Genomic DNA, 23,646 nt, shown 5'->3' on the forward strand with positions numbered 1-23,646 from the left:
CAGTATTAGAGAGACATGGAATCAGAATAAACATTGATTCACATTTTTAGAGCTAATGCATGAATAATCTTTTGATGTTGGATTTAACACAGGACTGTACCCGGTCTAAACTTCATTTAATAGTATTTTGGTTATGCACTTTGGGAGATATGAGTGATTAATGCATAATTCACCTTGATTTTAATGATTTACTTTCATTAATTTTTTCCTTTTTTCTTTATTTTCGATTTTGGTTCCTTTGACACATTATTCTGTGTTTGGGGCTCTTATTATCTTTTCCCCTTCTCACATGAGAGTCTACTCAGTCTCCCACATTTCTCTTCCCTTGGTCCTACACTCTTTCCTCCAGGATTTTTCAGTGGATGAGCATGCATCACGGTCTTGTAATGTTTAATTACAAATTTAAGCATGTCTGTCTCTGAGGTATGAGCCAAAATATAGAAATCCAGACAGACTTGCCCATGTGGGATTGGTCTCAATGTAGTATTTCCATATCAGATCTTTTTTAATTAAGGAATCAATAGCCCCTGATTTTGGTGTGGTGAATAGAGATGTAGTGATGGGAATTCTGATTTTAATCAGATCTCCTTCATCTCTATTTTAGATGATAGACATTCTTCGTTTGACTTCAAGTTTTTTCTCTTTGACTGAAAGAATTGTGAGACTACTTTGCCTTTCTTAATGTTTCTAGGCCAGGTTCAAAACAAAAAAAAAAAAAGGAAGAGGGGGAAAAAATAAGATAAGCTACAACTGATTTCCTCTTTGATATGTAATGTGAGAAGATTACAGGCCTACTTTTCTTACTATATTAGGAAATTATACATATTCTGAAAATAAGAGGAATAATACTTTTTTCTGTTCTCTTATAGGCTTACTTTTAGTTTTATTTCATATTGATTTAGAAGAGAAGAATATTACTGTTATTTATTCCACACCTCCTTTTTTGAAGGTAAGTGTTGGCAGTTAACAGATTATGAGTGTCCTGAAAGTCTTGAAGCTCGGCATGGGATGTAGGTTCTACGATTTTCATAAGGCAACCTGAGACATAAGAGTGTAGTCTGGACAAATGTTAACAAACGTATTCCTCATTTCCATGCTTGCCTTCTCATCAGCACTTGCCAGCTCTTTTGTCTCATTGTTCCTCTGGGTCTCACAATAATCCCTTCTCCGGCTTGCTGTTGTGTATGAGATTTCAGTGAGTCTAGGCCATAGATTTTACCCTAATCCCTAGACTTGATCATGCCAGCTCCATTTACTCCAGTATCTGAGATATGTCAGACTGTTTTTGGCTCTACTACTTCAGTGTGGGCTCAGAAAATTGTGAGGAAGCCCAATCAAAGACCTGGTACAGAACAAGAAGGGACTTGTTCAAGACAGATCATCATCTTCCTTCTGTATAAACCTATGGGAAACGTGGTTTATGTAAGGCTGCTCTGCTGTCCAAATATTATATATTTTTAATAATATAGTTCTTAATAAAAACACTCTGGTTTTTCCATTCTAGCATCTTCTTTCATGTAGTAAATATTTAATAAGTTTCTAGTAAATGCCAGGCACTGTGCAAAGTGATACATACACAGTGGTGAACTAAACAGGTAAATTTTTCACTTCATTAGTGCTTTCTTTTCCTTTTCGTGAGCTCTTTCTTCTAACCTAATTGATGACAGCTGGAGAATTACTGGATATATAGAGCTTTGCTCTTCGCAACACTGGCCACAATTGTAATTAAATAATTCATTGTATATTTAGTAGTTTCACATCTCTGTCTCATGGTAAAAGGTTAAATTTATGTAGATAAGACTACATCAGTCTTTATTTGCCCTGAATCCCCACATGTTAGCCCATGGCCTTGAAGAAAGTAGTAGTCAACAAATTTGTGCTGAATGCCTACACGAATCCCTCAACCTATGGTTAATGAGGCTTAAATTCATGATCAGCATAAAATCTGCTAAAGCAATGCTGCTATCCAGTCCACAGTACAGATATGGCACTTGAATTTTCTCAATAGCAATGTCTAGTCAGGATCAGCTTTAATTTATGATCAAACGAAAAATTTTGATGAATACTCTATCTTTAAAATGGTTAAAATTGACTTCCAAAGAGAAAGCTGAAAACAGGTTCTTTTGCTTTTAATCCAGTGGGGCTTATCACACACAAGACAGAGTCAAGAGCTGTACCTCCTGAGAACGGCAGAATCCCTGCCTCAAGGGAAAGTAAAGGTTTTCAGTATTCACCATGAGTGGTAATTCACGGTGCTGTATTTTCTAAGGGCAGAGAGGGTATCCAGTCTTATTTCCACTCTCTCTAGGACCCTGAAAAGCTGGTTCTGTCTTGTCTGATCAGAGGAGAGCAGATATTTTGTCAGCACCATGCTAGAGACAATAAACGTCTTCCAAAGATATCCATGTTCTAATCCCCAGATTTTAAAATGTTAGGTTACATGGCAAAGGGGAATTAAGGGAGCAGGTGGAATTGTTTGCTAATCAGCTGACTCTGAGATGAGGAGATTAGCCTGGATCATCCAGGTGGGCTCAATGTAATCACAAGGGAAGAGTAGAGGAGGGAGGCAGGAGAGAACCAGAGAGTTGACAGTGTGAGAAGGACTCAGTTCAATGTTGCTGCTTTGAAGATAGAGGAATGGGGCCATGAGCCAAAGAATGTGGGTAGTCTCTAGAAGCTGGAAAGGGTAAGGAAACAAATCTCTCCTAAAACCACCAGAAGAAACTCAGGCCTACTGACATTTGCTTTTTAGCCCATTAAGGCCCATTTTTGGCTCTGACTTCTCAAACTGAAAGACAATAAATTTGTGTTGTTTCAAGCCACTAAGTTTGAGGTAATTTGTTATAGCAGCAATAGAAAACTGATATAACCACATTCCAGGAGGTGCAAGAAACATGTTATACTGTGTGGAGTATCCTGTTATCTCAGGTTGTCTCCACAAAGAACTACAAATCTCTCCTTTTTAATGGTGAAACTGTTCTAGCCGTCAGACGTTCAGCATTGAGGCTCCATATGCACATGTAGCCAACTGACATTTTCAAGTTAACATGCTAAAAATGGCTACACACTTATTTTTCAAAATTGGAATCTGTGTTCATTTTCAAACTACTGCATGTTAATCAATTTGGATCATCTTGCAGGTTTTACTAATTTAGAGAAAATGTAGGGGAATTCTAGACAAAGAATTGGATGTGGGAAAGAGGTAATAGGCTCTGAGAACAATAGTCAAAATTATTAAGAAGAGGGGAAATACATATGGAATGAATGGGAACTTGAGTAATTTACAAATATTACTTCTCTTTAGATACACATAGTCCTTAGTGTCATTTTTAAATAAGTTTTCAAGTTTTGGAACAGTTCTAGATTTACAGAAAAATTACAAAGACATTGTTATTTTTTTCATGAAAATATATGCAAACATTCTACTCAATAGATCACTAGATGGTCAGTGTTAGAGTGTCTGCTGTGATCTAGGAGGCAAAGAATAATTATATAAAAGTATACATGAAACAACTAAATAAAAATAGAATATGACTAAACGAAATATCCTTGCCTCTGTTCTCTTAATGGCATTTCCTGAATACGTTTAACAAAGTGCTTTCCATTGTAATTTTTTCTATGTCTGTCTCCCTGATTAGTCTCTATGCAATGTGACAGAAGGCATCAAGCTTTATTATTGCATCCCTGGCATCTAGCACAGTGTAGGCAACTACTCAATTACCATTTGAAGAATGATGCCAAATGCATGGTATTGACGATATTGGTGCTTCAGAGAATGCGAAGATTATTATGGGCTCGAATGCTAACAGAAAGCTTCATGAAGAAGAGCTTGAGGCAGCTCTTGAAGGAAGTGGGTCAACGCTTCAACCCCTGAACCCATATAAATAAAGGAAAGGAGGCAGCATGAGCCTGGCTATTTGCAGGGAGGACATAGAGGACAAAAGTATTACGGGAATAGATAGTTTATGTTGAAAATGTAAGGGTTTGCTATAGAGAACACAGATGTACTTAATGTTATTGATATTATTTGAATTACTTAGTATTTCTTGTGCCAAAAAGACTATTTTGTTTGCCCTTTCTGACCCTTTTGAAGTCTTGACTTTACTTTTCTGCAAGCTCTGCATATTAAATATTTTAGTACATGCTAAAATTATAAGTGTATCAATTCTATTTCAGCTTGACTCATTTGGAAGAAAATATTCTTCACTGTAACCTAACTTACTCAGTTATTCAATAGAGGTCATATCCATTCGTTGTTTTTAGGTGAATTCTTAAAAACTTGAGTAAAATATAATACTGCTTCAGTATCTTTAAATGCTTTAAGGATAAAAAAGACCAAATAGAGTAAATTATAAAGCAAAGATGTTTCAAGATTCATATAATAGAAGTTAAAACTTTTGGTATGTTAAGAATCTATAATACAGTTATATCTGTTCTGTCAACAGAAGTTTCATTAGTGGGTACTGAAGTCCAACATTTTTTTTAGCATTTGCAAGTATTATGTGTGCAGTGTAGGGCTTTCTTTACCATTTCATGTGTTAAAAAAAGTTACAAAGCACAGCAAAGTCAAATATACATTTTTCTTGGTCTAGCACTTACAGGTGTCTGAACCTACCATACTCACACTGAGGTATCTACGCAGAACTCTTTTTTTTCTCCCTCTCGGGCACACTAACTCCTATTCCTCCTTAGTTCTCAACTTAAACATCACTTCTCAGAAGTCTTCCCTAAAACACCACATTCCCCATCTCACCAAAAGCTTGAAGAGCCAAGGAGCCTGTCATGTGCTCTGGGCTTATGACTAAAGTAGCAAATATTATATCTTGTGTTGTAATTGCTGGTTTACTTTATGTACGCTCCACTGATACTCATTTTTATATCCTCAGAATCTAGTACATTTCCGGGCACACATTAAGTATTCAAAACTGTTGTTGAATAAACGATGGAATAAGTGTTTGTTGAGTAAATTTTGCTTTTAGATTTAAAAATATTTTTACATCATAGATAATTATCTTGGATCTCAAAGATAGACAGACATTTCAAAATGCTTATTATATGTAACACTATAACTCAATAAGCTATAAATTGAGAAATGTACTATATTCTATTTAGAAATTTTCCAAAAGACTTAAAAAAATTGTGATTGACTTCAGTTCCATGTTCTTTTCCCTGATATATATTGAAAAATTATTAGCATGAGGCAAGTTAGAATAAAAAATAAGACTAAGAAAACAAAGAACTTAGAACAAAGCATTGTATATAAATTGTAAGGACATGGACTACATTGTGGATTAAGAACTACCTCCAACCACTGAATCATGTTTATAGCCACTAAAGTATGTTTGGTAGGTTCCTGAGCTATTTTGGCTCAAACTTAAATAGTGTGCTTAGTTTTTTCAACTAAGGCTGAATCAGATAGCTTATTTCATAGTTGCATAACACATTCACAAATTAAAAATGTGCAGAACTGATAGAAAGAAAACAAATTTTCTGATGTTCTGAAAGAATACTTGAATAAATAAAAAAAATATATTTTGGGGGAAAGAAATACTGAATATAGTGAAATATTAATTTTCCCTAAACAAAACTGTAAATTAAACAAAATCCTAATCTAATGTCAATTTTTTGGAATTTGACAAAATGATAAACAACTTTATATGGTAAAATTCACGTGTGATAGTATCTAACAAAATTATAATAAAGAGTAATGATAGAGTTTTAAAATTATATTGTAGACTGTTTTATAAAGCTACAGAAATTAACACAGTATAATAGTAGTACAGAATGAGATGAATCAATATGGGGATTTCATATAAGATAAAGATAACATTTCAAATGAGTGGGTGAAAAGATAATGGTGCTCAGACAACTAACTAATCTTTGAGAAAATAACTTGAAGTTTGATTCCAACCTCATTCCTTACACTAAAGTAAGTGCCAAGTAGAGAAATGCTATGTTTTTCTATTAAATATTTATATTTAATGTTTTACTTTATTAAATTCTTTTCTCGGGTTGCAGATGGGTTTTGTATTCAAACTCTCATCCCCGTCTGCAGAATTACCAGTTTTAGTGGCTGGCCTGATCCATACACTATTTTTCTCACGCTTATGTAAATATACACAAATATCTAAACCCATATAAATGGTGCTCTTATTTTTGCAATTGTTTCTTTTTATTAAAACTAGATCATTTAGTACACATTATATTGCAACTTCTTTTTTTTCTTAACAGAATATCCTGGGTACCCTTCCATTTAAATAGTTACTGATTAGACACATACTTTTTAATAACTGCTGAATATCCCATTGAATGAAAGCAACACCATTTGATTCAATCATTCACCTACCGTTGTCTATTTTGGTTGCTTTCTGTATTAAATTTTCCTATGGATAATGCTACAATACATATCCGTGTGTGTGTATGTATGTTCTTATATATCAATTCTTTTATTTCCATGGAAATGCTTCCCAAACTGTGAAAGTTCAAAATGTCCATTTATTAATATTAATTTTAATAGGTATTCCCAGACTAATTTCCAAAATGTTTGCAGCAATTTACACTTTGACTAGTAGTAAATTAGGATATACATTTACCCATGTTCTTACTAGCACTGGATGGTGTACCTTAAATTTCTGCCAATATCTGATAGTTTAAAAATAGCACCTTTTGGATCTTTTATTTGCATTTCCTAGGCTATGAATAAACTTGGGAATGCATAGATTAATTTAATATTTGGATTTTTACTTCTATGAAACTCTTACTCATATCATTTGTTGATTTTTCTTTAGGTTGTTTGCCTTTTCTTCTTAATGTATAGGCATTTGGTGGTGGTTGGATTATTGACTGTATCTGCCCCACATTTTGCCAATATTTTTCTCAATCTATCACATGCCTTTGGACTTTGTTCATAATATATTTATGGTACCCTTTTTATTCCTTTGTATATAGTCAAATATGTCTATATTTTGTCTTTATACATTTTGGGTTTATTGTCTTTGTAGGAAGATATTCTTCATTCCAAATTTACACTGATAATCTCCTACTTCTTCTAACATAGAGGACCTCAGCAAAACAAATGATTGCCTCAGCATTTAAATAACTATCTCACTCCTTCAATTAAAGCAACATCAACAACAAACTAACCAGTCCATTAATTAAATCCAATTCATCTTAATTTTATTTTAATATATTTGTAGATTGTAAAACACCTTTATTAATGATATTGTATATTTGATTCCTGGTAAGTGTTCATAAGGATCCCCCAAAACAAAGTAGCATCTTATTCTTTAAGCCTACCAAAAAATGTTTTCAATAACATTCAGACTTTCTACCATTTTATTAATTATTAAGTTGACCAATTCTCTGATACTAATACATAAACATCCACAATTAATTTATAGGGAGATAAACAGAGAAGTGCAAAGAAATGTATTCTGGAAGAGCTTGTGGTAATTTGTTTAGGAGACCAAGCTTTGAATTCCTATCACCTACTGCTGTGTACATAAAAGAAAGTTCTTTAATTTTATGTGAAAATTTAAATATAGTTTCTCTGAGATCTGCCATTCAGAACTTTCACAGGGTTCATTTTAAATTGAGAGCACCGCTGCTATAGCTCTTCTAGATCTAGGCCACAGCTGTTCGCTCAGCTACAATTTGGCACTCTTCCTTTAATTTTCAAGTTGTGCTTCTCGTGATTCTTGAAACATTATCTGCTTTAAGCTGACATAGTCGGTGCTAAGCATAAAGTACTTAACTAAAAGCTTCTACTTCTAAGACTATGGAGAATATTATTTTCTTCATAGTTAAAAAAATTAGTATATCTGGGGATGTTCAGAGCTCACTAAAAGGTGGGTGGTTGATACAGCAGAGAATTAGTGGCAGTGGATTCTGTTTACATTCATAAGATGCTCACATTTGGTTGGCTGAGGCAGAAACTAGGGTTTCAGGGTGTGGTAATGAATTGAGAGCTAAAGGTTTAGAATCAAGTACAGAGTGCTGAGTGAATGTATTTCCAGGTCTTGAAGTTCAGTGAGGTTCAGAGTCACAACAGAGAAGTCAACCAGCAGTAGAGCATCCACAAGAAGGCTGAGAAAACATTAGGTTGTCAATTCCCCAAAGACTGGCAGAGCTTAAAATATAAGTACTTAAAGTTAGAGTAGAAATTCAATCAAATTAGTAGATTGCTTAAAACAAAACCGAATAAAACAATAATAATAACAACACTCAGTCCAGGTACAGTACCGTTGACAGAGATCATAAATATGTCCACCAGGCAGGATGAAAGGCAAATATTTAGAATGATAATTGTTCAAAGGTAGATAAATGCTCTACTGTGTTTACAGGGTGGTTGGGGGAGAATGAACCAATAGCAAAATACCTTCCTTAATGGTAACCAACCTGTTTGCTTCAACTTAGGGGACTGCAATGGGGATTTGATGTCATTCCTGGTGGGGCGTAATCCACCAGTCACATTTAAAATGTGACTTCCCTGGAGCCAGGGGCAAGGAAGAAGCAATAACTCAATGGAGGAAGGAATAAATAGGTGGAGAACAGCTTGCTGTTCGTCAATTAATTCTGATAGCAGTTCCCCAGAAAATTTTTTTACCTGTAGTAAAAATACATTCAATGGTTCCTGCTTTAATAGAAACACTTCCAGGGAATATCTGATTTAAGGATGATGGGGTAAAGCTGGCATTTCGTTTCCTTCCTGAGGATTACCCAAAAGCAACAAGGAATACCAAACACAAAATTAACAAATAAATTTTGTGAAACTAGGAGACAGCTAAACCCACAAAATAAAAACTAGATAAATGGGTTGACAAAGCCTGAGAGGACTGAATAGCAGGGCATGTGGGAGGAAGAGGAGAAAGAATGCTGCCTCTGCTAGTCTTCAGAAGAACTAATACATGCGGTTCTGGAAGCTAGGGGCACTCCCTGTGTTGCAAAACCAAGATCCTTTGTTTACCACAGCGTGAGCAAGATGCTTGCTTGCTCTTGCAGTTGAAATTCCCCTGAACCAAGTTAAATTTCTAAAAGCAGGTGAAAGGGGGCTTTTTGAGAAATCACACAAGCCATATCTGTGGGATTCTGTCTGTTTGACTACAGGGGAGAAGAAAGTCTTGGTATTGTGCACAGATCCATAGCAGAGGGTACATGAAGATACACAAAATCCTGGGTCATGAGAAAAAATCTAGCTAGCTGGGAACATACCCTTAGCTTATGTCCAGATATTTAGTTGTGGCTTATTATGTGCTTTATATTAAGAAAGTACCCAAAATATGAGTTCCCAGTATTCCGTAGACTCAGTTGTGATTTCGAACGGGTCAAATGCCAAATGTCTAAAATTATCTTAATTATAACTTCTGATCTGTTTTTTTTAACATACAAATATGGCATCAGGTCAAAATGTTTCATTATCTTCAAGTGAATGTAAATATTCACACAATTTTATTGAATTTGGATTTTAACCATAATAAAGAACACATGTACAAGCACACGCTTGGAAAATACCTATATAGTTAGTAATTGAAGGAAATGACTCCTTACCAAGTATCTGTTATTATTTGTGGAATACAAACACAAATTAAATGGGAGAAAGAGGAAAAATGTTTCCCTTTGTAGCTCAGGTCTCAATGATCATGTCCGTATTCATTCATACATATATAATAAGTGCCTATTGTTCACAAGTTTGAGGAAAGAAAATAATACAATATTATCCTTGGCTTCAAGTAGCTCACAACTTGAGAAATTAAAATGCTTGCACACATACATATGATTAAAAGCATGTTATTTAAACGCTAGTAGAAGATCTCTCACGCAGTGGTATAAGCAAAAGGATTAAGATTTACTCATATACTTGACTTCCATGCTCTTCACTCCAGGCTGCTTAGTGTACTTATTGTCCTTTAAAAAATACTATTTTAGTGAAGGGAATTAGAATGACCATGTTTCATCAAAGCTAACATGCCATTTGTTTGCTGTAAGAGGTACCACAATGTCAGAGAGGGTAAAGCATGAGCAAATGTGCATCTTAGAAATACAGCATTAAGGCTCTTAAACACCTGGCACATTCCCCAATGTTGGTGCAGTGCCCAGCCCATAGTGGGTCCTCAGAGCATTTGTTAACTGAGTGAGATTATCTGCTTTCTGATCTGATCCTATCCACACTTAACTACACTGCCTTCAAATGTGCCAGGTGTTGCTGTCACAATTTTATGTTAGTCACTCAAGCTGTATGAGATGGAGGACAGACTGAAACTTCTTGACACAATGCTTATATAAGAAACGAGATCATTTTTGAATAAGAAATATCATATTATACACAGTCTCTCCTTTAAGTAGACACATGTACTTGCTGAATGTCTTTTAAAGAGATGAATAATAACAAAACAGCCAATCTCTCATTTCATAAGTAAATTTTTGATAGTGCATGCAATTTTTGTGGCTTCCCACTGTCTTGAAGTATCATATAATTTAACACTTTCTATCAAGTATGTGGTTCAGGAAGACATAAATAATATATATTACAAGGAACTAGTGTAAAAGGAAGAAAATTTTGTAAGGCTTATCTTTAAAACGTCAAAACAAATGGGAAAAATCATACTAGTTCTAAAACATTTTGTAGTTGGATTTATTTAAAAACCCTAGTTGATGAATTTCCATTTATTTTACTTGAAGATCAAATTGTTCAATTGTACTACATCTTTACTTAAACTGACAGCCTGGTAATAACCTTCCTGTAACACCTTAAAACTCTGGATAAATAATAATGTATTATAATCAAGTTTCTTTCTATAACTTGTATACGCAGCTCATTATAAAAATAAATATTTTTTAAAATGAAGTGGGTTTAATGTTGATTTTTTGTGGCCTCTCCCGTTGCGGAGCACAGGCTCCGGACGCGCAGGCTCAGCGGCCATGGCTCACGGGCCCAGCTGCTCCGCGGCATGTGGGATCCTCCCAGACCGGGGCGCGAACCCGGTTCCCCTGCATCGGCAGGCGGATGCGCAACCACTGCGCCACCAGGGAAGCCCTTAATGTTGATTTTAAAGACAGTTTCTACATATGATTTTTTTCTAACATCTTTATTGGAGGATAATTGCTTTACATTGTTGTGATAGTTGCTGCTGTATCACAAAGTGAATCAGCTATACATATATCCCCATAACCCCTCCCTCTTGCATCTCCCTCCCACCCTCCCTATCCCACACCTCTAGGTGGTCACAAAGCATGAGCTGATCTCCCTGTGCTATGCAGCTGCTTCCCACTAGCTATCTATTTGACATTCCGTAGTGTATATATGTCGATGCTACTCTCTCACTTCATCTCACCTTACCTTTCCACCTCCCCGTGTCCTCAAGTCCATTCACTACATCTGAGTCTTTATTCCTGTACTTCCCCTAGGTTCTTCAGAACCATTTTTTTTCTTTTTTTTTTTTAGATTCCATATATATGTGTTAGCATACGGTATTTGTTTTTCTCTTTCTGACTTACTTCACTCTGTATGACAGACTCTAGGTCCATCCACCTCACCACAAATAACTCATTTTCGTTTCTTTTTTAGGACTGAGTAATAGTCCATTGTATATATGTGCCACAGCTCCTTTATCTATTCATCTGTCTATGGACATTTAGGTTGCTTCCATGTCCTGGCTATTGTAAATAGTGCTGCAGTGAACATTGTGGTACATGTCTCTTTTTGAATTATGGTTTTCTCAGGGTATATTTTCTCCCAAATATTTTCTCCCATTCTGAGGGTTGTCTTTTCATCTTGTTTATGGTTTCCTTTGCTGTGCAAAAGCTTTGAAGTTTAATTAGTCCCATTTGTTTACTTTTGCTATTGTTTTCATTAGTCTAGGTAGTGGGTCAAAAAAGATCTTGCTGGGGTTTATATCAAAGAGTGTTTTTCCTATGTTTTCCTCTAAGAGTTTTATAGTGTCTGGCCTTACATTTAGGTCTTGAATCCATTCTGCCTATGTTTTCCTCTAAGAGTTTGATAGTGTCTGGCCTTACATTTAGGTCTTTAACCCATTTTGAGTTTATTCTTGTGTGTGGTGTTAGGGAGTGTTCTAATTTCATACTTTTACATGTAGCTGTCCAGTTTTCCCAGCACCACTTATTGAGGGGGCTGTCTTTTCTCCACTGAATATCCTTGCCTCCTTTATCAAAGATAAGGTGACCATATGTGTGTGGGTTTATCTCTGGGCTTTCTATCCTGTTCCATTGATCTATATTTCTGTTTCTGTGCCAGTACCATATTGTCTTGATTACTGTAGCTTTGTAGTATAGTTCGAAGTCAGGGCGCCTGATTCCTCCAGCTCCGTTTTTCTCTCTTAAGATTGCTTTGGCTATTCGGTGTCTTTTGCGTTTCCATACAAATTGTAAAATTTTTTTGTTCTAGTTCTGTGCAAAATGCCATTGGTAGTTTGATAGAGATTGCATTGAATCTGTAGATTGCTTTGGGTAGTAGACTCATTTTCACAATGTTGATTCTTCCAATCCAAGAACATGGTATATCTCTCCATCTATTTGTATCATCTTTAATTTATTTCATCAGTGTCTTATAGTTTTCTGCATACAGGTCTTTTGTCTCCTTAGTAAGTTTATTTCTAGGTATTTTATTCTTTTTGTTGCAATGGTAAATGGGAGTGTTTTCTTAATTTCTCTTTCAGATTTTTCATCATTAGTGTATAGGAATACAAGAGGTTTCTGTGCACTAATTTTGTATCCTGTTACTTTACCAAATTCATTGATGAGCTCTGGTAGTTTTCTGGTAGCATCTTTAGGATTCTCCATTTCTCTGTCTTCTCATTTTGCTTAACATACTGTGTTTGGGGTCTTTTTTTGCAGGCTGCATCTTCGTAGTTCTCATTGTTTTTGGTGTCTGCCCCCAGTGGGTAAGGTTGGTTCAGTGTGTTGTGTAGGCTTCCTGGTGAAGTGACTGGTTTCTGTGTTCTGGTGGGTGAGGCTGACTCTTGTCTTTCTGGTGGGCAGGACTGAGTCCTGTGGTGTGTTTTGTGGTGTCTGTGATCTTATTATGATTTTAGGCAGCCTCTCTGCTGATGGGTGGGTTTGTGTTCCTGTCTTGCTAGTTGTTTGGCATAGCGTGTCCAGCACTGTAGCTTGGTGTTCGTTGAGTGTAGCTGAGTCTTAGCATTGAGATGGAGATCTCTGGGAGGGCTTTCACCGTTTGATATTATGTGGGGCTGGAGGTCTCTGGTGGACCATTGTCCTGAACTCGGCTCTCCCACCTCAGAGGTTCAGGCCTGACACCCAGCTGGAACACCAAGACCCTGTGAGCCACACAACTCAGAAGAAAAGGGAGAAAAAGAAAGAAAGAAAGGAAGGAAAAAGTAAAATAAAATAAAGTTATTAAAATAAAAACTAAAAAAATTATTATTCAAAATAAAAAGATAAAAAAGTAATTTAAAAAAAGAGAAAAAGAAGGAAGAGAGCAACCAAACCAAAAAACGAATCCACCAATGATAACAAGCACATAAAACTATACTAAAAAACAAACTAACTAAATGGACAGACAGAACCCTAGGCAAATGGTAAAAGCAAAGCTATACAGACAAAAGCACACAAAGAAGCATACACATACACACTCAGAAAAAGAGAAAAAGGAAATAAACATATATATATATATATATATATAAAGGAAGAGAGCAACCAAAACAATAAACATATCTACCAATGTTAATAAGCTCTAAATACTAAACTAAGATAAACATAAAAACAGAAACAAATTAGATGCAGAAAGCAAACCCTAAGTCTACAGTTGCTCTCCAAGTCCACCACCTCAATTTTGGGATGATTCATTGTCCATTCAGGTAGTCCATAGATGCAGGGTACATCAGGTTGAATGTGGAGATTTAATCTGCTGCTCTGGAGGCTGTTGGGAGAAGTTTCCCATTGTCTTCTTTGTTCGCACAGCTCCTGGGGTTCAGCTTTGTATCTGGCCCCAAATTTAAATTTTGGCCTCTGCGTGTAGGTCACCTGAGGGCGTCTGTTCCCCACCCAGACAGGAGGGCATTAAAGGAGTTGCTGATTCAGGTGCTCTGCTTCATTTAAGCCGGGGAAACGGAGGATTACGAAATGCGGGGCAAGCCTGTGGCGGCAGAGGCTGTCGTGATGTTGCGACAGCCTGAGGCATGCCGTGTGTTCTCCTGGGGAAGTTGTCCCTAGATCACTGCTCCCTGGCAGTGTCAGGCTGCACAGGCTGCCAGGAGAGGAGGTGTGGATAGTGACCTGTGCTTGCACACAGGCGTCTTGGTGGCTGCAGTAGCAGCCTTAGCATCTAATTCCCGTCTCTGGTGTCCATGCTGATTGCTACGGCTTGTGCCCATCTCTGGAGCTCGTTTATGCAGTGCTCTGAATCCCCTCTCCTCATGCACCCAGAAACAATGGTCTCTTGCCTCTTAGGCAGTTCCAGACGTTTACCCAGACTCCGTTAGGCTAGTTGTGGTGCACTAGTCTCCTTCAGGCTATGTTCACACAGGCAACCCCAGTCCTCTCCTAGGGGTCTGACCTCCAAAGCCCAAGCCTCAGCTCCCAGCCCCCACCCGCCCCAGTGGGTGAGCAGACAAGCCTCTCAGGCTGGTGAGTGCAGGTTGGCATCGATCCTCTGTGCGGGAATCTCTCTGCTTTGCACTCTGCACTCCTGTTGCTCTGCTTCGTGGCTCCAAAGCTTCCCCCTGACACCTGCCGCCTCTGCCAGTGAAGGGGCTTCCTAGTGTGTGGAAACTTTTCCTGCTTCTCAGCTCCTTCCCAGGGGTGCAGGTACCATCCTTATTCTTTTGTCTCTGTTTTTTCTTTTGTTCACTAACAACTAAGAATCAGAATGAAAATTAAGGAAACAATCACATTTAGCATCATAACAAAACGAATAAAATACTTAGGAATAAACCTACCTAAGGAGGTGAAAGATTTGTACTCAGAAAACTATAAAACACTGATGAAAGAAATCAAAGATGACATAAACAGATGGAGAAATATACCGTGTTCTTGGATTGCAAGAATCAATATTGTGGAAATGACTATACTACCCAAGGCAATCTACAGATTCAATGCAATTCCTATCAGACTACCAATGGCATTCTTCACAGAATTACAATTAAAAATTTACAACTTGAATGGAAACACAAATTTTTGATGTATTTGTGGGGAGGAAGGTGATTTCCACATCTTACTCCTCCACCGTCTTGAAAGTCTCCTCAACAGTCTTTATTTTAAAGTATATTTTATCTGATACAACTATTGCTACTCCAGCTTTCTTTTGATTTCCTAGAAAACAGGATCCAACAACATGTTAAAAGGATCATACACCATGATCAAGTGGGATTTATCCCAGGAATGCAAGGATTCTTCAATATACGCAAATCAGTCAATGTGATACACCATATTAACAAAGTAAGGAATAAAAACCATATGATCATCTCAAGAGATGCAGAAAATGCTTTTCACAAAGCTCAACATTCATTTATGATAAAAACTCTCCAGAAAATGGGCATAGGGGGAACCTATCTCATCATAATAAAGACCATATATGACAAACCCACAGTAAGCCTCCTACTCAATGGTAAAAAAATGAAAGCATTTCCAGTAAGATCAGGAACAACACAAGGGTATCCACTCTCGCCACTCTTATTCAACATAGTTTTGGAAGTCCTAGCCAAGGAAATCAGAGAAGAAAAAGAAATAAAAGGAATACAAATTGGAAAAGAAGTAGTAAAACTGTCACTGTTTGCAGATGACATGAAACTTTACATAGAAAATACTAAAGATGCCACCAGAAAACTAGTAGAACTAATCAATGAATTTGGTAAGTTTGCAGGATACAAAATTAATGCACAGAAATCTCTGGCATTCCTATACACTAACAACTAAGAATCAGAATGAAAATTAAGGAAACAATCACATTTAGCATCATAACAAAACGAATAAAATACTTAGGAATAAACCTACCTAAGGAGGTGAAAGATTTGTACTCAGAAAACTATAAAACACTGATGAAAGAAATCAAAGATGACATAAACAGATGGAGAAATATACCGTGTTCTTGGATTGCAAGAATCAATATTGTGGAAATGACTATACTACCCAAGGCAATCTACAGATTCAATGCAATTCCTATCAGACTACCAATGGCATTCTTCACAGAATTACAATTAAAAATTTACAACTTGAATGGAAACACAAAAACCCCGAATAGCCAAAGCAATCTTGAGAAAGAAAAACGGAGCTGGAGGAATCAGGCTCCCTAATGTCAAACTATACTACAAATCTACAGTAATCAAGACAGTATGGTACTGGTACAAAAACAGAAATATAGATCAATGGTACAGGATAGAAAGCCCAGAGATAAACCAACACACATTTGGTCACCTAATTTATGACAAAGGAGGCAAGAACGTACAATGCAGAAAAGATAGCCTCTTCAATAAGTGGTACTGGGAAACTGGACAGGCACATGTAAAAGAATGATATTAGAACACTCCCTAACACCATACACAAAAATAAACTCAAAATGGATTCAAGACCTAAATGTAAGACAACACAAGGGTATCCACTCTCGCCACTCTTATTCAACATAGTTTTGGAAGTCCTAGCCAAGGAAATCAGAGAAGAAAAAGAAATAAAAGGAATACAAATTGGAAAAGAAGTAGTAAAACTGTCACTGTTTGCAGATGACATGAAACTTTACATAGAAAATACTAAAGATGCCACCAGAAAACTAGTAGAACTAATCAATGAATTTGGTAAGTTTGCAGGATACAAAATTAATGCACAGAAATCTCTGGCATTCCTATACACTAACAACTAAGAATCAGAATGAAAATTAAGGAAACAATCACATTTAGCATCATAACAAAACGAATAAAATACTTAGGAATAAACCTACCTAAGGAGGTGAAAGATTTGTACTCAGAAAACTATAAAACACTGATGAAAGAAATCAAAGATGACATAAACAGATGGAGAAATATACCGTGTTCTTGGATTGCAAGAATCAATATTGTGGAAATGACTATACTACCCAAGGCAATCTACAGATTCAATGCAATTCCTATCAGACTACCAATGGCATTCTTCACAGAATTACAATTAAAAATTTACAACTTGAATGGAAACACAAAAACCCCGAATAGCCAAAGCAATCTTGAGAAAGAAAAACGGAGCTGGAGGAATCAGGCTCCCTAATGTCAAACTATACTACAAATCTACAGTAATCAAGACAGTATGGTACTGGTACAAAAACAGAAATATAGATCAATGGTACAGGATAGAAAGCCCAGAGATAAACCAACACACATTTGGTCACCTAATTTATGACAAAGGAGGCAAGAACGTACAATGCAGAAAAGATAGCCTCTTCAATAAGTGGTACTGGGAAACTGGACAGGCACATGTAAAAGAATGATATTAGAACACTCCCTAACACCATACACAAAAATAAACTCAAAATGGATTCAAGACCTAAATGTAAGGCCAGACACTATAAAATGCTTAGAGGGAAACTTAGGAAAAACAGTCTTTGACATAAACTGCAGCAAGATCTTTTTTGATCCACCTTCTAATGAAAATAAAAGCAAAAGTAAACAAATGGGACCTAATTAGACTTAAAAGGTTTTGCAAAACAAAGGAAACTATAAACAAGATGAAAAGATAACCCTCAGAATGGGATAAAATATTTGCTAAATGAAACAATGGACAAAGATACAAAATTAATGCACAGAAATCTCTGGCATTCCTATACACTAACAACTAAGAATCAGAATGAAAATTAAGGAAACAATCACATTTAGCATCATAACAAAACGAATAAAATACTTAGGAATAAACCTACCCACCTCACACTGGTCAGAATGGCCATTATCAAAAACTCTAGAAACAATAAAAGCTAGAGAGGGTGTGGTGAAAAGGGAAACCTCCTGCACTGTTGATGTGAATGTAAATTGATTCAGCCACTATGGAGGACAGTATGGCGGTCAGAATGGGATAAAATATTTGCTAAATGAAACAATGGACAAAGGATTAATCTCCAAAATATACAAACAGCACATGGAGCTCAATATCAAAAAAACAAACGACCCATTTCAAAAATGGGTGGAAGACCTAAATAGACATTTCACCAAAGAAGACATACAGATGGCCAAGAGCCTCATGAAAAAATGCTCAACATCACTAATAATTAGAGAAATGAAAATCAAAACTACAGTGAGGTATCACCTCACACTGGTCAGAATGGCCATTATCAAAAACTCTAGAAACAATAAAAGCTAGAGAGGGTGTGGTGAAAAGGGAAACCTCCTGCACTGTTGATGTGAATGTAAATTGATTCAGCCACTATGGAGGACAGTATGGCGGTTCCTTAATAAACTAAAAATAGAACTACCATATGACCCAGCAATCCCACTACTGGGCATATACCCTCAGAAAACCATAATTCTAAAAGAGACATGCACCACATTGCTCACTGCAGCACTATTTTACAATAGCCAGGACATGGAAGCAACCTAAATGTCCATTGACAGATGAATAGATAAAGGAGGTGTGGCATATATATACAATGGAATATTACTCCACCCTAAAAAGAAACAAAAATGAGTTATTTGAGGTGAGGTGGATGGACCTAGAGTCTGTCATACAGAGCGAAGTAAGTCAGAAAGAGAAAAACAAATACCGTATGCTAACACATATATATGGAATCTAAAAAAAAAAAAAATGGTTCTGAAGAACCTAGGGGCAGGACAGGAATAAAGACGCAGATGTAGAGAATGGACTTGATGACACAGGGTGGGAAGGGTAAGCTGAGACAAAGTGAGAGAGTGGCATGGACATATGTACACTACCAAATATAGAATAGATAGCTAGTGTGAAGAAGCAGCATAGCACAGGGAGAAAGCTCAGTGCTTTGTGACGACCTAGAGGGGTGAGATAAGAGAGGGTGGGAGGGAGGTTCGAGAGGGAAGGGGTATGGGGATATATGTATTCATATGGCTGATTCACTTTGTTGTACAAGAGAAACTAACACAGCATTGTGAAGCAATTATAGTCCAACAAAGATGTATAAAAAAATAAAGTGCCTGGAATACTTCAGTTATCCACGTAACTTGATCCCTCACCTCTGGGATCTTTATTTAACAGTCACCTTTCAAGTAAGGCCTTACCTGTCATCCTCTCTAACATTGTAGCCCTACTTTCTTCTATTTCCATATTTTTTCTTCTTAGCATTTACCACCACTTAACACACTATCTGTTTCACTAATTTATCTTGCTCAGTATAATTCTCCTGCTTAACTGAAATTCCGTGAGGGTGGAAAGTTTTACCTGTTTTATTCAGTGCTGTGTTCTAAGAGCCTAGAACAGTGCCTGCCATATAAAAACTGCTCAGTATATGTCCGTTGAAAAAACAGATTTTAATGGAGAGCCGTTAAAGCTGTATTAGTACAAGAGTGCCTGGGGAAAGAATGAGATGAAAGCTGCAAAATAATTGGGTGTTCTAACTTACTATATTTGAAGAAAGGCATTACTGGTCTCCCAATGTCATGCAGAAAATTCTTAATGTCATGTGACACATCTTGTAGTCAAGTAGCTCTCCCAAATCCCCAACCTACTCACTAAACCTTCACCACGTAGCTGACTTTAGTGTCACTGATGATTGTCTCAGTTCTTTTTCCTAAAGAAAATAATAGCTTATAACATGAATGGAGCATTTACTGTGTAATACATTAATCACTTGATATATATATTTTCTCAATTAATTCCATGTCACCCTATTTTTCCAAACAGGGAAGCAGGCTTGAAAGAACCTAAGCAACTTTCCCAAGTGATATGACTGGGATTTGGGCCCAAATTGTCTTTCTTCAGAGCCTCAGCTTATAACAATGATATTTTGCCTCCTAAAAGAGGCCATTTGGCATGAACTCCAAGTGTTTCTTGATAATCTTTCCTGTCTTTCTTTCCTGATATCTTAGCAGAAATGTTATTCCTTCTCTTCCAGGCTAATAAACCACTCATATTTTAGAAGCCCACTCTTCTAATTATTTATGTTATCATGAACCTTCAATCCCTCTCTGTACACTGATGCCTTTTAAGCAAAATACAGACTGACATGTCTCCCATCTAAAAACAAAACAAGAGAAAATAAACATAAACAATAACTTTTGTTTCATCCTGTATCTACACACTCAGTTTCTCCCTGCAGTTACAGTTTTATTATCTGTTTCCTTTTATATCAAGCATGAGCTATATGTCTGGATCATGTCTGAGCTATATATCTTCCCTTGTCATTGGCATTTCCTTATCAATTCACTCTTATTTAGCCTGACTTAGACTTTGTGCCCAACTTTCTGCTGAAACTATTTGTACTTCCTAATTATAAATTATATGTCATTCTTTTTTACATATTTTTTCTGCATCATTTGCTACTGCTTAAAGCTCATTTTCTGAGATCTTATCCTGTCTTTTATCTTATGATCTCAGTCTTGCCTAATCCCTTTTCTCCCTTTTTGACAGTTTATTCTTCACTATTCCAGGGCTACTCTTCCATCACTTGCCCCATTCACATAGGGGTAACCAAGGTTCAGTACTCAGCCTGAAACGGCTCTCATCCTGTCTAACCCTCTTTGCCACCCCCATAGCTTTAAGTTCAAGTTTTATGACTCCTATTTATGACTTCAAATTTTATGACTCAAATTTATATCTCCAATATCCCTCACTCAGACCTTTCCCCTCAGGCCCACATCTATATTTCTCTTTGCCTATTGGACATCATAAACTAGATGGCAACAGACATCTCAAAATCAACAAGTCTAACAGTAAATACATGATCTAGCCTGTCACCCTTCCTCCAGTCAAAAAGTGTACTCTTCCCGTTTTTCCTGAATCTGAGAATGTCCACCTTTCCCATTCAGTTGTACAACTCAGAAATAAAAGATTCACCAGAGAGACTCCTTATTCATACCCACATTAAGTTGATTCTAAAATACAATCCTGCCTCTCAAATATTTCTGTATACTCTAATTTCTGTTTTTCTGCAATTTTTTTTATTGTGGTAAATACACATAACATGAAATTTACTGTCTTAACCATTGTAAGTGGACATTTCAGTGGTATTAAATACATTCACATTGTTGTGCAACTCACCATCATTCATTCCCATGACTCTTTTCATCTTGTTTTCATTTCCTCTTAATGCTATTGGCAATGCTTAATTGAAGCACAGGTTATCTCAACTGACTTATGACTATATCCAAGACCTCCTTTCTGGTCTGCTTAATTTCATTCAGATCCCTTCCCAATTTATCTATCCTTCATTGATGTGTCAGAGTAAATTTTCCAGAAACTAACACTGTTCCTCCATACTTATTCTTGATTGTTCTCTATCTGATCTCTAGGATAAGGTCCAAATACCCTAATTGGCCATATAAGACCAGTTTATTAGGTGACTTCCCTACTTATCCCTGTACCTTTATTTTTCATTACCTTGCTACCTCCATCCAATGTACATAGCACAAAACCCAGACAAGAACATGTGTGCACACACATGTACATATTTTATATTCCTGCCATACTGAAATGAAATACAGTTATCTGATGCATCAGACTCTCTTTCTTTGCTGCATATATTTCCATTAGGCCTGTTTCAAATCCTGAACACACAGATATATACATACAATCCAGAGATAGAAATTTGCTATTATAAATTCCTAGGTTGCTGTACAACTCTGCTGTTTGCCCTAGAAAGAGTGAGTATTTATATTCATGCTATCCTGATTTTCAGTCCAACTGGATGTTGGGGATATGCCTTAGCAAATAATAATGGGACTGTTTCTATAATCCCTTTGTTCTCTCATAATCTTAACATGTGCTTTCCCCCCCGCCCCATCCTTTAGAATGTCAACTAATTTTGCAATGGATACTCCAATTCCAGACCTTTCCTGCTATCATAAATCCTGTTGGTAACTGATTCACCACCCTATTCTTTCTTGTCCGTAATGGGAGGAGAGAACTTATCATTGAGTAAGTGAAGCAAGGACATTTTGAGTGATTGTCCTCTACTTCTGTAGAAACCATGATACTAATTCAAACAAATAAACAGTAGGAAACACCAGGATCAGAAACAATAGATGACTCATATGTTACCTCACCACAAATTCACCAACCTTTGATTTCTCTTTCATGTCTAAGCTTCAGAAGGGCCAGATAGACCTTAAATATCCTGCAGCAGTGTCAAGGAGAGCAAGACCTGACAGACTGCTAAGCTTTCCAAGCCAGGAACATTTTTTTAAAAATATTTATGTATTTATTTTTTTATTTGGTTGCACTGGTCCTTAGTTGCAGCAGGTGGGCTGCTTAGTTGTGGCATGTGGGCTGCTTATTTGTGGCATGTGGGCTCCTTAGTTGTGGCATGTGGTCTCCTTAGTTGTGGCATGCAGACTCTTAGTTGTGGCATGCATGTGGGATCTAGTTTCCTGACTAGGGATCAAACCTGGGACCCCTGCATTGGGAGTGTGGAGTCTTAACCACTGTGCAACCATGCATAGTGTTCTCTTGCAACAAGTATCTTACTACTTAAATGTAGCATTAGTTAAATATAAATGTAAGTTCTCAACTAAGAGACAGACAATAGAAGTTGCATTTGCTTCCAGTAAATCCAAAAGAGGAAAATTTAATTCACTTGATGGTTAGAGGTTGGAATAAGTCAAATATGATTCCTTGCCATGGGCCACGGACAGAAGTACCCTCTCTCTCCAGATCTACTTGAATAGACTTCTTTCCAAAAAGTTCAGGTTGGGCTTCCCTGGTGGCGCAGTGGTTGAGAATCCACCTGCTGATGCAGGGGACACGGGTTCGTGCCCTGGTCCGGGAGGATCCCACGTGCCGCGGAGCGGCTGGGCCCGTGAGCCATGGCCGCTGAGCCTGCGCGTCCGGAGCCTGTGCTCCGCAACGGGAGAGGCCACAGCAGTGAGAGGCCCGCGTACCGCAAAAAAAAAAAAAAAGTTCAGGTTATGTATCATAATGGTTTCCAGACATCCTTCTCTGACTCTGTCATCTGAATTAGAAGATATCTTTTTGTGATTCTTTTGTACATATCTATCATAACATTTAATACACTGAGCCATAAATTTTCATCAACTTTTCTCCCTACTCCACCAGAATATGAAAAGGGAAATGGGTTTTATTTAACTTGTGCTACTAGGGTCAAGCAGTGTATAATTGTACACTGAGCACAGTGTATAACTGTTAGTAAAATTAAAAAGAGAGAATGATGCAGGAAAGTGGGGAGGAAAAGAAGCAGAGAGGGAGGACAGGAAAAAAAGTGAGAGGGAAGGAAGTTCAGAATATGGGCTTAAATCATTGAGGGTACAGTAATTCTCAAACTTAAGTTTCTAAGACATCTTGACAGGTAAATTCATTCCTATTGTGATATCCTGATGTTACAATGTTGAAAATTACTCCACCGAGCAAGGGTGAGTATTAATTCTGCTCTCCCGTTGACAATTGGTAGTAGTGATTACTTACCTTTCTGTGATAGTACAATGAAGCGATAATTGTAATTCCATAAAGTCTTTAAGTAGATATTAGATGTCATACCATAACTCCACCAAAGCAACTGTTATGGTCAATTAGGTGAATAAT

The sequence above is a fragment of the Physeter macrocephalus genome, chromosome 6 (genome assembly GCF_002837175.3).
Source record: "Physeter macrocephalus isolate SW-GA chromosome 6, ASM283717v5, whole genome shotgun sequence".
Lineage (NCBI taxonomy): Eukaryota > Metazoa > Chordata > Mammalia > Artiodactyla > Physeteridae > Physeter > Physeter macrocephalus.